The sequence below is a fragment of the Vicia villosa genome, linkage group LG1 (genome assembly GCF_029867415.1).
Source record: "Vicia villosa cultivar HV-30 ecotype Madison, WI linkage group LG1, Vvil1.0, whole genome shotgun sequence".
Lineage (NCBI taxonomy): Eukaryota > Viridiplantae > Streptophyta > Magnoliopsida > Fabales > Fabaceae > Vicia > Vicia villosa.
This window is the reverse complement of record NC_081180.1, coordinates 204670238-204682332: the sequence shown is the minus strand read 5'-3', so window position 1 is coordinate 204682332 and position 12095 is coordinate 204670238. Positions and strand designations below refer to the sequence as shown.

Here is a 12095-nt window from a genome sequence, read left to right as displayed (position 1 = left end):
TATTGTTTTCTATGTCATTTTTGCTACCTAAAAAATTGAACAAAAAAATACATGGTTCCTCAACTAAGAAATACTATGAAAAACTATTGTGAAATAAACCTAAAATACAAAAGTTTTGATGAGTCAGGGGGTTTACTAGTGAAATCAGTGGTGTCAATAGGAGGGGCGCAGGGCCCAACAGATGGCCCAAGGAATGTTTTTGTATGCAGATTTTAGCCAAAAATCGGTGGCAATGGGCTCCTATGGGGGGTGCAGCGCTAGTATTTCGCAGGGAGGCCCAAGGGATATTATTGTTACAAAAACAATACCAAAACGTGGTACTCTGGGATAGAGGGGGTGCGAATTGCATGAATGTTCAGAAGCCCAATTGTATGGTTCAGATCCACATTGATTATGATGATTCAATCAAATCCTAATTACTAGTTAAACTTAACTAATTCTAATTAGTCCTAATTAATACTGATGCTAATTGAGAATAAGTGAAAGAGGAATTAGGTTAAAGACATGTGACCTTTGAGCTTTTTCATTCAAGAGCTCTCCCTCCTCTTCACCGAGAAAAGGCGGCGCAAATTCTCCGGCGAAACTCGACGGCGTTCCTCTTCTCGCTGCCGTTGACCGCTCTCACTCTCTCGTCTTCGCTCGGACTCTTGCTCTTCGTCTCATCTTGTGGATGTTCTTTGGTTTCTCTCAATAATTTTTCCCATTTCGAATCTCCTAAGAGAAGTCTGGTTCGAGATTGACGAAGACGAAGAATAAACGGAGCGATTCGATATCCAGGTATCTTTTCCTCTCTTTCTTGCTTCGATTCCTTTTATTCTTCACTGATTTCCTCTTCTTCACGAATACTCGGTGCGTTGCAGATCGAAGTGGAGTTGTTGTCGTTGATGAGTACTTGCAATTGCGCGAAGGAAATCGTGATGGAGATTACGACGTGTGGTGAATGAAGGAATTTCTGTTGCGGAGATTCAAGATTGGAGAAGTGTGAATGGTATGTAGATGAAGATGATGGTGATGGTGATGAGATGAGAATGACGTTGTTGTTGATGAACGGATGCAGCGATGAAGGTTATTGAGATATGAAGTTGATGGTGGTTCAATGTTTCTGTTGAAGCGTTGGTGATGATTGGAGAAGTTCTGAGATGATGGAGATTGATGTGGTTTGAAGGTTATGGAGAAGTGTGGGAGATGAATCTGTTGTGTGAATGGTGGAGGGTGTGGAAATGGTTAGAGAATGAAGCTATGAAGAATGATGAAGATGGAGAGAGGATTCAAGGTTAGCTCCCATTTTTTTTATTAATCGATTCTCTGATATATCTGTTATGTGTTAGAAGGTAGGTAGTTATGAATCTGTTTTGATGGTTACAGTCAGTTAGAGGTTGTAACTGAATTTTGTTAGGTTAGTTTTTTGAAACAGTAAGCTGAGTTGGCAAATTAGTTATAGGTTGGTAGTTAGTTAGGTTTTTCTGTTGAGGTGGTTGGTTATTTCTGTTTGGGTTAGTTGTTAGTAAGTTGATGAAGGTTTAATGTTGAACATATATTTGCTGAGTGAATGTGAGTATTTGGTATGGCTTTGAATTGATTCATTTTTGTCATGTATGAGCAAATGCAGGGCTGGTTTAATGTATGGTGATGGTTTGGATGTTATTGATTTTGGCTGCTGCAGGGTTACGACAAGTCGGTTAAGGCTTGTCGTGAGGCTGTTATGGTTTTGACAGCCCTGTATAAGTATTTTGTATTGAACTGTGCAGTGTGTGGCTGTATGTGGTTATAGGGTGTTAGGATGTATTTAGAGACTCTGTTAGTATGTTAATATATGCTGCTGTGTTTTCTTTGGATGTATTATGTGTGGTATGGTTCTGAATGGTAGAAAAGCTTAATGATTTGAAACAGATGGATTGTTATGGTTTTGAATCGGCAGTATATATGCAGAATTGGAGTTTAGTTCTTTTGGGTTTATGGCTTTTTATGAAATGATGTATGTATGTATGAATGTGTGACCTGAGATTTGTTGCGTTTTTTACAGATTCTTAACAAGGGAGTATGAGGAAAGTGGCTGCTGAATTATGCATGTGAAAAACTGATTATTCTCATCGAAGTTCCTCGACAACTTGGTGGAGGTTTTAGGATGAGTTTATGATTTTGTGTTGTAATTTTGTAATGGAGTTTGAATGATAGATGATGTAATTGTATATGGATTTTGTGATGGGGGTTGGGCTTTGATGTAATATTTGTAATGAATATTTTTTGTATTGAATGGAGACATGGGCTTTTGAATGGAAATATGAATTTGTGTAATTGAACTTTTGTAACTCGACTTTTGTGTAATGGATATTGGATAGAAATTTGAAAGGGTTTTGAAAAATGGATTGGACTTTTCAATTTATTTATGATGGACACTTGAAAGAGAATATGGATCTTTGGATGAATGTTTGGAAAATGATGGACGTTGTATTGTAGAGTTTTTTGAAAGGAAATTGTTTGAATGGTTCATGAATGAATGTTGAAACTTAGAGTGTTCTTGATTTTTCTTTGTAATGGGGTGTCTCTGAATGATGAATGAAATTGAAGCCATGTTGCAAATTATGCCTTGAACAGTGTATGTCCTTTGTACTATGATTACTCTTGAACAAATTACCAACACTGGGGTCATTTGGACCAATCTCTTGAATCCATCTACCAACCAATGAAGCCATAATTTTAATCCATCAGTCCATGTTGACAAACAACAAACAAATTTGAGGTCGATCCTGCTTTAAACCCGTTTACTCTTTTAACCATGGTCACGCTCTTAGCAATTCCACCCCAAAGTATGAAAGGCAATAGTCCACTACCTTTATTGATGAATAATAACAAGCTCATGTGATAAGTGAGCCCTGATCCTAAATAGATGCATCATGTCTCGACCATATAATGAACACAAGCATATGACTAGTTAGCCACATATAAGTCCTTATATCTTCATTCATCTATGAACCTTTGTGAAGACAACATACGACCCTGTCTTGAAGAAAAACCTTAGCCTGTTCCATGACCCTTGATCCCTTGTCATATTATTGATTAATGAATGCATGGGTTATGCTAATGACCTAATGGAGGTATGCAGATGAAATGCGAAGCTAAAGCCAGTTAGAAATAAAGGGGTAGGACAAATTTGGGGTATGACAGGGTCGTTCTCCTCAGCAACCAGAGGCTGAAAGTCCAATCTTTGGCGGCATCTCTTTGCATTTCAGTGCAGGTTTCAAATCTCTTCCAGAGGTTTCAAACGTTGCTTATCGGTATCCCTCAACTAGAGTCCTGTTATGTGTACATCGAGTCCTTTGCTTTCCGACCCTCGAGTCGCGAGTTTCCAACCCTCGTGTTGTGAGTCCTTTGCTTTCCGACCCTCGAGTCGTGAGTTTCCAACCCTTGTGTTGTGAGTCTTTTGCTTTCCGACCCTCGAGTCGTGAGTTTCCGACCCTTGATTCGTGAGTTTCATTCCTTTCCGACCCTCGAGTCGTGAGTTGATTCCTTTCCGACCCTCGAGTCGTGAGTTTGATTCCTTTCCGACCCTCGAGTCGTGAGTTTGTTTCCTTTCCGACCCTCGTGTCGTGAGTTTATCTCCTTTCTGACCCTCGTGTCGTGAGTTTATCTCCTTTCCGACCCTCGTGTCGTGAGTTTATCTCCTTTTCGACCCTCGCATGTCATACCCCAAAATTTGCCCTATCTTTTTAGCATCCAACTATTCTAGTTGGAATATGTCACTTTTCTCTACTTGTTTTATTATTACTATTTTGTTAGAATTCTTTATTTTTTTGCATGGGTTTTATTTCTAAAAATGGGGTGTCTAGTAAACTATTGGACTTAACACTTGAATTGTTAAGCCCATTCTTAAAAACCATTCAATTCAAAAGATGGGGTGTATTTTGAGTAGAAAATCATTTGGACTCAATTCGACTTAGGCCCATTAGAAATAGTATTATAAATTATTAGAATATTAACTTAAATTTTAAATATATATTTAGCATTTGTTATGTTCTTATGCATTTTTTTAAAATTCATATTAATACTATTATTTTATTTTTTAAATTATCTTATACTTAGAATCAGAGTCAACGTAGTTCGGGGCAGGGTTGTACGCCTTAGAATTTGATATGAAGTAGTTTGAAGGTATTTGGAGTTACCTTATCGTAGTTTTGAAATTGTTTGCAAGGTATCTTGAATTACCTTATCGAAGTGATGAAAATCCGTAGTTTTGATTTGATATGTTTTAAATGGCGTACAACCCTGATTTAATATGTTACCGCTAGTTGCGATGATCAATAGTTTTGATCACCATAGTTAACGAATTGAATGAAGGATTGTTAACCATTCTGATCGATAGATTCAATTATCACGAATAATAAATGAATGTGTTTTAAATAATTATTAACTTATCATTATCCCTCATAAATGAAACCTGGTTTTGATCCTGTGTCGCGCGCCTATGAAGCTCCATGGTATATCTTTAGCCTTGATGCGTTGGATCTAGATAGGTGGAAATCTGATGGTTGACATTCGCAAGTGTACCATAGTCACACGCAGGTGAGCGGAACTGGATCTGCAGGCTTGTTGATATGAAAAATAAAGAAAAAAAACAGTGAGTCGCACGCGGGGATCGAACCCCCATTTTAATGGTGATAGGTATGCGCCCTTTACCATTCATCCATGGATTATTCGCTATCAATACCATAATAACCAAACAATATATATGATACAAACTATTTAAATTTTGAAATAGGATCTGCGCGCCTTTGGTCTTCTTCTTCCTTTGGACACAGACTTTTCCTTTGCTACGAATTAGCCATGGTTTTGATGTGATACATGTTAGTGGCTAATACCTGCGTATTTCAATATCGTAAAATATGCAATATAAACTCCAAATAACTATATGGTTCAATTAGAAATCATTTCCTAAACATGATGGCATCGTTAAATCGGCCTAATTTTGTCTATTTTTGAAAATCCCCAAATCAAAGCTTAAAACCCTAGCCATGGTGGATCCCTCAAACCACAACCAAAATCCAATTAATTTTCCAGAAAGCTTTACAACATCAATATAAACACAAATCCATATTCAAAACTTGTTTAAGATTCCTATATTATTGCAATTGAACTCGAAACACATAAGGCAAACCGTAGGTGCACCGGCCATGAAATACGATGCTTCAACTGTTGGTAAGGATCGGGTTCGCCTCAGAGAGGGCTGAGGGTGCGTTTTAGACTCCTAAAGAGGCTTGAATCTCCTTCAAACTTCTTCTGCCATAGCCACTGAATCCATGATTTTGGAGCTCGAGAATATGGCTCTTCCGCGGCCAAACAATCCCCTGATCATTAGGACTCCTCCTCCATATATAGTAGATGCATTTTAGGTTATCATTTGAGTCCAACATCCATTCAATCCAAGATTGAGATTATGGCATTTATGTGATTGAACTTGATTAGAAATCAAAACTAAAACAAATCTTGTATATTTCCTTTACTTATTTTGACTTAAATTATGTTTAAAATGAATAAAAATTCACTAAAATTATAATAAAAATCAAATAGTCGTGGGATTGAGTTTGGATCTTCTTAGTGACTTCATAACCAGGTTTGGATCACAAAAGGATAGACCCAATTGGAAAAAATCCAAGTTTAACCCTTATTTGCTCCACATTTTCCCTCCAAAATCGACCAACTTTGACAGGGCATATCTCCCTCAAATATTAAGATATGTAAGAGTTCTAGGACTTTTTGGAAACCTTAAGATGTCCTCTACAAGCCACTTTGGAACATATTTTTCATTTGGAGATTTTATCTTGATGATATGGCCTTATGACAAAAACTGCTTTCGGTTGACTTTTGAAAAGGACCTATAATCTTTTGTACCATATCTCCCAAATGAAGCATTTCTGGCCTTGGCTTGTGAGAGAAAAAGTTGTAGAGGATTCAATTTCCTTAAAAATAGGTTGTGAGTGAGAAATTTCTGATACTCCATGTAGAAGTTATGGCCAGTCAAAGTTGAGATGACTTTCTCCTATAAAAAACCCTAATTTGAACCTTTTGACTTTGTTCATTTCTGAGTTTTTTTATTAATGGATCATGGTCAATCTTTGATCAAATGATGGATATCACCTCAAATACTTGATGTTGACCAAAAGTCTTGAAGTTTGACAGTATTTTGAGTATAGTTGACTTTTAGGTCAACATAGTCGATTGTTTATCGTCTGAGCCATTTGAGTGAGCAATCCTTTGAATTGAAGCTTGACTTTTGACATGGAGATGGTTTGAGACATATGATATGCCTTGAGATCCATTTGAGGCCTTAGAGATTCAAACTCCTTTGATGAAATGCAAATCCTAACTTGAGAGGCCCTCGATTAGGAGAATGTTGCTTGAATAAACCCTTGAACCTTGAGTCATTGAAGATGAAATGAGGAGGGCAAATTTTGGGGTATGACATCATCCAATAAATTTCACATATTCAAGTATGCACAAAATTCAATAGTATAATACTCAAAAGATTCAATACTATTATCCCAAATATATACACAATCCATCATTATCACATATTCACACATTTAACCCATTATGTATCAAAACATCACCAATTCCAATTATCACATCTCATGTACACATAACAATCACATAAATGCAAATATACTAATATCACATAACCTCAATGTGACTCAATGCAAGAAATGTGACTCTATGCATGTGGTACCCAATATGGACCCAAGTTCCACCGCTTCCGATTCATATAGAATCTAGCCACGCTTCAGATCTGGACAAGATCAAAGCCACTAAATGTAAACATATAGTTTACCGCTTTCCGAATTCACTCTAGAATCCAAGCCGCTTCCGATCCGGGTAAGATCAAAGCTACTACGCATGTTTCCAATTAAGGATCAACGTAATCTACGTCTATTTCCATTCAAGGATCACCGTCTAATACCATGTGAACCCACAGTTTCACCGCTTCCACAATAAAGCCGACTATGCTATGAATGTGCAATTAACAACAATATATGCAATTAAGATTATCTCTTCAATTTTAACTTACCGCATACCACAATAATCCAACTTTATGAATTATCCACCAATTGTACACAACATGCACAACACATAGATATTATTCACATATAAAAGGCCAATTAATCCATTACGATTCACATAATCCATTTAACACTAGTAACCATACTATCTCATGTTAATTCTCATTTTGCCAATTATATATGAACATACACTTTTAACATCAAGAAATTAATCATTAAAATTAATGCTATCCAACTACCCACAGAGAATCAATATCAAAACAACATCATTCGCATAGCAATATATATTTCTCAATATACATATTCAAGGCAAAACACAATTACGGATAAATTCTCAAAATATCGTAATTTACCGACAAACCGAATAGTTGATCTAATTCCAAATTATATTCCAATCAATTAAACACATTGAAATTAATTCAACTATTAATTTAATCAACCAATTAATAATCACACTATATTAATTTCATTCACTTCTATTTCTACTCCATTTCTAATTTCTAGCATTCTATTTCTCAAGACCATTTTTATTGAAAAGAGTATTGCGCTAGCTTTCTAACGCCTTGAACGAAAACTCAAACGGAGTTACGGTTCAAAAGATATGAATTTTTAAAGTTTCAACAAAAAAGCAAACACCGACATCATACACTAACAACTCTAAACATGTCAAAATTACGCAAAACAAATAAAAGTCTGACTCTTAATAACCCAAAACAACCCTGACAACTTATTGTCAACTCTAACAACTCTATTGACAACTCTAACAACTCTATTGACAATTCTATTACATTATTATAATTTATTTATAAAGAATATTTAAATCACACACAATTTCGATCGATTCGTAAAATATCACAATTTCAACAAAATAACACCATCGCGTTAATCTACTAATTAAACTTAGCTACCACGTAAATTTTCATCAAATTTCGAATAACTAATTATACCATTTAATTCAGCTATTTTGGTCAAACGAGACTGTTTGGTTTATTTATAACAATATTGTTTCCTGTTACTCCCGGCTCTTATTGGTTGATTGGCACAAGACAGAACCTTTTTGTCAAACACAGTATAGATACAAGTATCACTGTACACATTATTTTTTTCTACACGTGAACACTATTATTCTTAAATTGGTTTATTCTTTTCTCAGCAACTTGCAACAACAATTACACATCTACACTATTACAGCTTTGCTCTAAACATATTACTATATGTTCAAATCATGCATAGCATAATTACACTTAGGGCTGGACAACGGACCGGGTTGGGCGGGTTCGGGCCCAAAAGCAACACCCACCCCAACCCGCGGATGGATTAATATGGCCCATTTCCGCCCAATTTTAACTTTGGTTTAGACGGATTGGGTCTAAACGGGTCGCGGGTTAAAACAGGACGGGTTAATCGGTTTATTAGGTTGATAATATATAAAGGCCCAATAAAAATTTCCAAATTTTTCATAAAACTGTACAGTTACTACATAAAATTTTCAAATTCAATAACGAACCAAAAATTAAACTTGGACCAACAAAATCTACATTTTACTGCTAACATTTCCTCTGCTATTCCCATAACATTGCCAGGACTTCCAATTGTATCCCCACTAGGCCCACATTGCCCCATACTTGAATCATTTTCCTGTCATATTAATGTAACAATGAAGTAAATACTTAAGCTATTGATCATTCATTCATAGTAAACTCAAAATCACAATTCCCAGCAATCTGAGTTGTGTTTCAGATGCACATTCCCATCCACCCAACAGATGATACAAACATTAGATTACTTATTATAGATATTACCTAAAATTATTAAGAATTAACATGTGGATGATTTCTTTGTATAGCTCCTCCTTGAAGGTGGCGAACACTTTTAAATCACTCACTAATATCTCTTAAGTCTTTGGCTTGTCTTGCCTAAAATTTAAAATAACACCAGAGACAAAACAAATGTGAAGTTCCATACCAAGCACAAATTCATTTAGAAAAAGAATAGGAACTTAAAAGTACATTGTGAAGGCCCCATAAAGGAAAGGTCTGTCAAGTTAAGATTATCTTATGTCATCATGTTATAGAAGATGAAACTTTGTGGTACTATCTGGGTTTTTATATATTTTTGCAACCTGCACATCACATTGAGTAGGCATAATCAAGCATTGTAGAACTATCCTCAATGATACTTTTAGTTAATATTATGAAGTTTTGCTACAAGGTTATGTGTAAAATTGTTGTTGATTTAAGTATACCTATGTTTAATATATAAACATCATGATGTGTAAGTCTAACATGATGAATAACACACCAACACACAGAAACAAAATTAATTTGAAAGACATACAATACACCATAGCCAATTCGAAAGGATACAATTGTATTATATAACACTTCCTGGAACACTTACTAGAAGGTAAAATGTATATTTAGCTATCTTGTATTGAACAATACGATCAGTGCCTGCAAAAGATGCCAATATTGAAGATCATTCTTGAATAAACTAAACAAAATAAATAACCAAATATTTTATTACTTAAGATTTTTCATCCCCAAATTTCCACTAATCAGGTTCATAGCAAAGTTTTCCCCTGAAAAAAAAAAGAGAGGATAAAGTACAAAGCATATAAGTTGAATACAAAATCACAATCTTATTTCAAGAAAAAAAATCATATCTCAGTAAAGTTAAAAACCCTAAATTTATGTTCTTCATAACATAGAAAAGGTGATTATAGACGAAGTTGAATATGGAAAAAATATGAAACCAAGTGAATAAAACACTTGATTAAAAACGAAAAATGAAAATATTAAAACATGAAATAAAACAAAAATGGTAAATACATACACAAACGGAGATTAGTCGCAAGAGGACTACCACGAATGACAGATATAAGATGGCAATTGATGGTTGTGAATGGCGGCGGCGCAATATCGCTGGTTGGTAAGGTTAGGTTTAGCCTCAGAACAATTTCTGGAATGAAACATGAGGAGAGAGAACGAAGACACTAGATGATTTTTTCTCATTCTCTCTCATCTACATCTTCAAAACTTAAGCATTTAAGGATAACAATTAAATTAAAACAATGGAGTAATAACAGCAGTCGGGCGGACATGGTTACCCGCGGTTTCCACTTCTTAAACCGGACCGCCCATATGAGCCCATATGAAACCGTGTTTTGGACCAGTTAAACCGAAAAACCGTGTAAATCTGATCCATTTCGGTTTTTTGACTTCGGATATTGCGGATTGGGCCGGTTTTTCGGTTCCTGTTCAGCCCTAATTACACTTGCACTAGCATCGGAATACACGTCAAAAACAAAAAAGGGAAGCGCTAAAACTACGGATAAAATCTTATCTGACTTTAAAAAAATATCAACAAGTAACTGAACATAGTTTGGACCCCTAAAGTCCCATAGTAGTATTATATTAAAGTCCAATAGTGCTTAGCTAGGTCAGTGCTAGAATCACACTGACACCTGAGTCACCTCAATTGTTATTTAACAGCTAAGTATACCAATAGACGATACAAGTCATTTTAAACCCTTCATAAACATATAACATCAAGAAAATTCATCCAGATTCCATGAAAGCAACCGACAAGTTAACAAAAGTTTTAAGAGTTAATGCATTAACTTTGGATACTATAATATCATCAACACACAATAACAAAAGTGTTGTGACAAACGATGTCAAGAACAAAGTATAATAGGGAATTAGGGAGGAGAAGAAAAACACAAGAATTGGTTATAACTGTTATTCTTTTACTTTCTCTTAAAACAAGATTACATGTTTACAAGAATAAAAAATAACCTCTCTCACCCTAAATTAGGATTTGCAGCTTAGCAATAATGAGAGACTAGTATGCTATTCATAATAAAATCTAACATACTAACTAATGGGCTTTTTCCACAAGGCCCATTACACAAGCCAACTTAATAAACAAGCTAACTTAACAAATTAGGGTTTAAACACTAAAACCTAATTTAACAAGCTAATAACCCTAGCATCTTCGACACAAGCATGTGAACAACCTTCGACTTCATGCTTAATCCTGTCGAACCAAGAAGCTACCCTTCGACACTACTAGAGTTTGATCCAATATCTCACAAATCTCCACCTTGGACTCAACTCTACAACGTCAATGGAACAAGCTAGCTTTCTTCATGCAGCTTTATCATCTGCATACAGTGGAAAAACTTGCAACTCGGCGATGTCTGGGTGATCATATCAGCAGCATTGTCTTCAGTCGAAACCTTCAGCACTTGGACTTCTCCGCCCTCGATTAATCCTCTGAAGAAATGTAGCCTCACATCAATGTGCTTAGTTCGCTCATGATAGACTGAATTCTTCGACAGGTGTATTACACTTTGACTATCACATTTAACAGTGATACCTCGACCTTGAAGTTTCAGCTCCTTCGCAAAAACTTCAAGCCACAATGCTTCTTTCACAGCTTCAGTTAGGGCAATATACTCCGCTTCAGTGGTTGATAGAGCAACAACCTTCTGAAGTGTTGCTTTCCAACTAATTGCAGTGCCAAACATAGTGAAAACATATCCAGAAATAGATTTTTTGGAATCCATACAACCTGCATAATCAGAGTCGACATATCCTTCTATTACTGCTTTACTATCTTCACCCAAGTCTCCACCAGAAATTAGGACTCTGTTCAGAGACCCAATTATTTACCTTATGATCCAGTTCAATGCTTGCTAGTGAGCCTTTATAGGATTCGCCATGTACCTGCTTACAAGACTTACTGCATATGCTATGTCGGGTCTAGTACAGACCATAACATACATCAAAGAACCAACTATATTAGCATATGGAATGCTATTCATATAGGCTCTTTCAACATCATTACTGGGACACTGATCAATACTCATCTTGAATTGAGGGTTTGTTGGAGTCACAACTGGATTCGAATTCGACATACCAAACTTTTCGAGAATCTTCCGTAGATATGCCTCTTGAGATAAGCATAACTTTGACTTCTTTCTATCTCTTCGAATGTCAATTCCAAGAATCCTGGAAGCAGTTCCCAGAGCCTTCA

General features: G+C 35.9%; 1 long non-coding RNA gene across 1 annotated transcript; it reads right to left on the bottom strand.

Moving 5' to 3' along the window:
* Positions 1-7563: 7563 nt before the first annotated feature.
* LOC131621919 (uncharacterized) lies at positions 7564-10085 on the bottom strand. The gene is made up of 6 exons (XR_009289698.1): positions 9888-10085; positions 9579-9633; positions 9453-9505; positions 9062-9174; positions 8855-8968; positions 7564-8690 (listed from the first exon to the last, which is right to left on the bottom strand). It is a non-coding gene; the product is annotated as an uncharacterized LOC131621919 (long non-coding RNA).
* Between the last annotated feature and the right edge of the window lie 2010 nt (positions 10086-12095).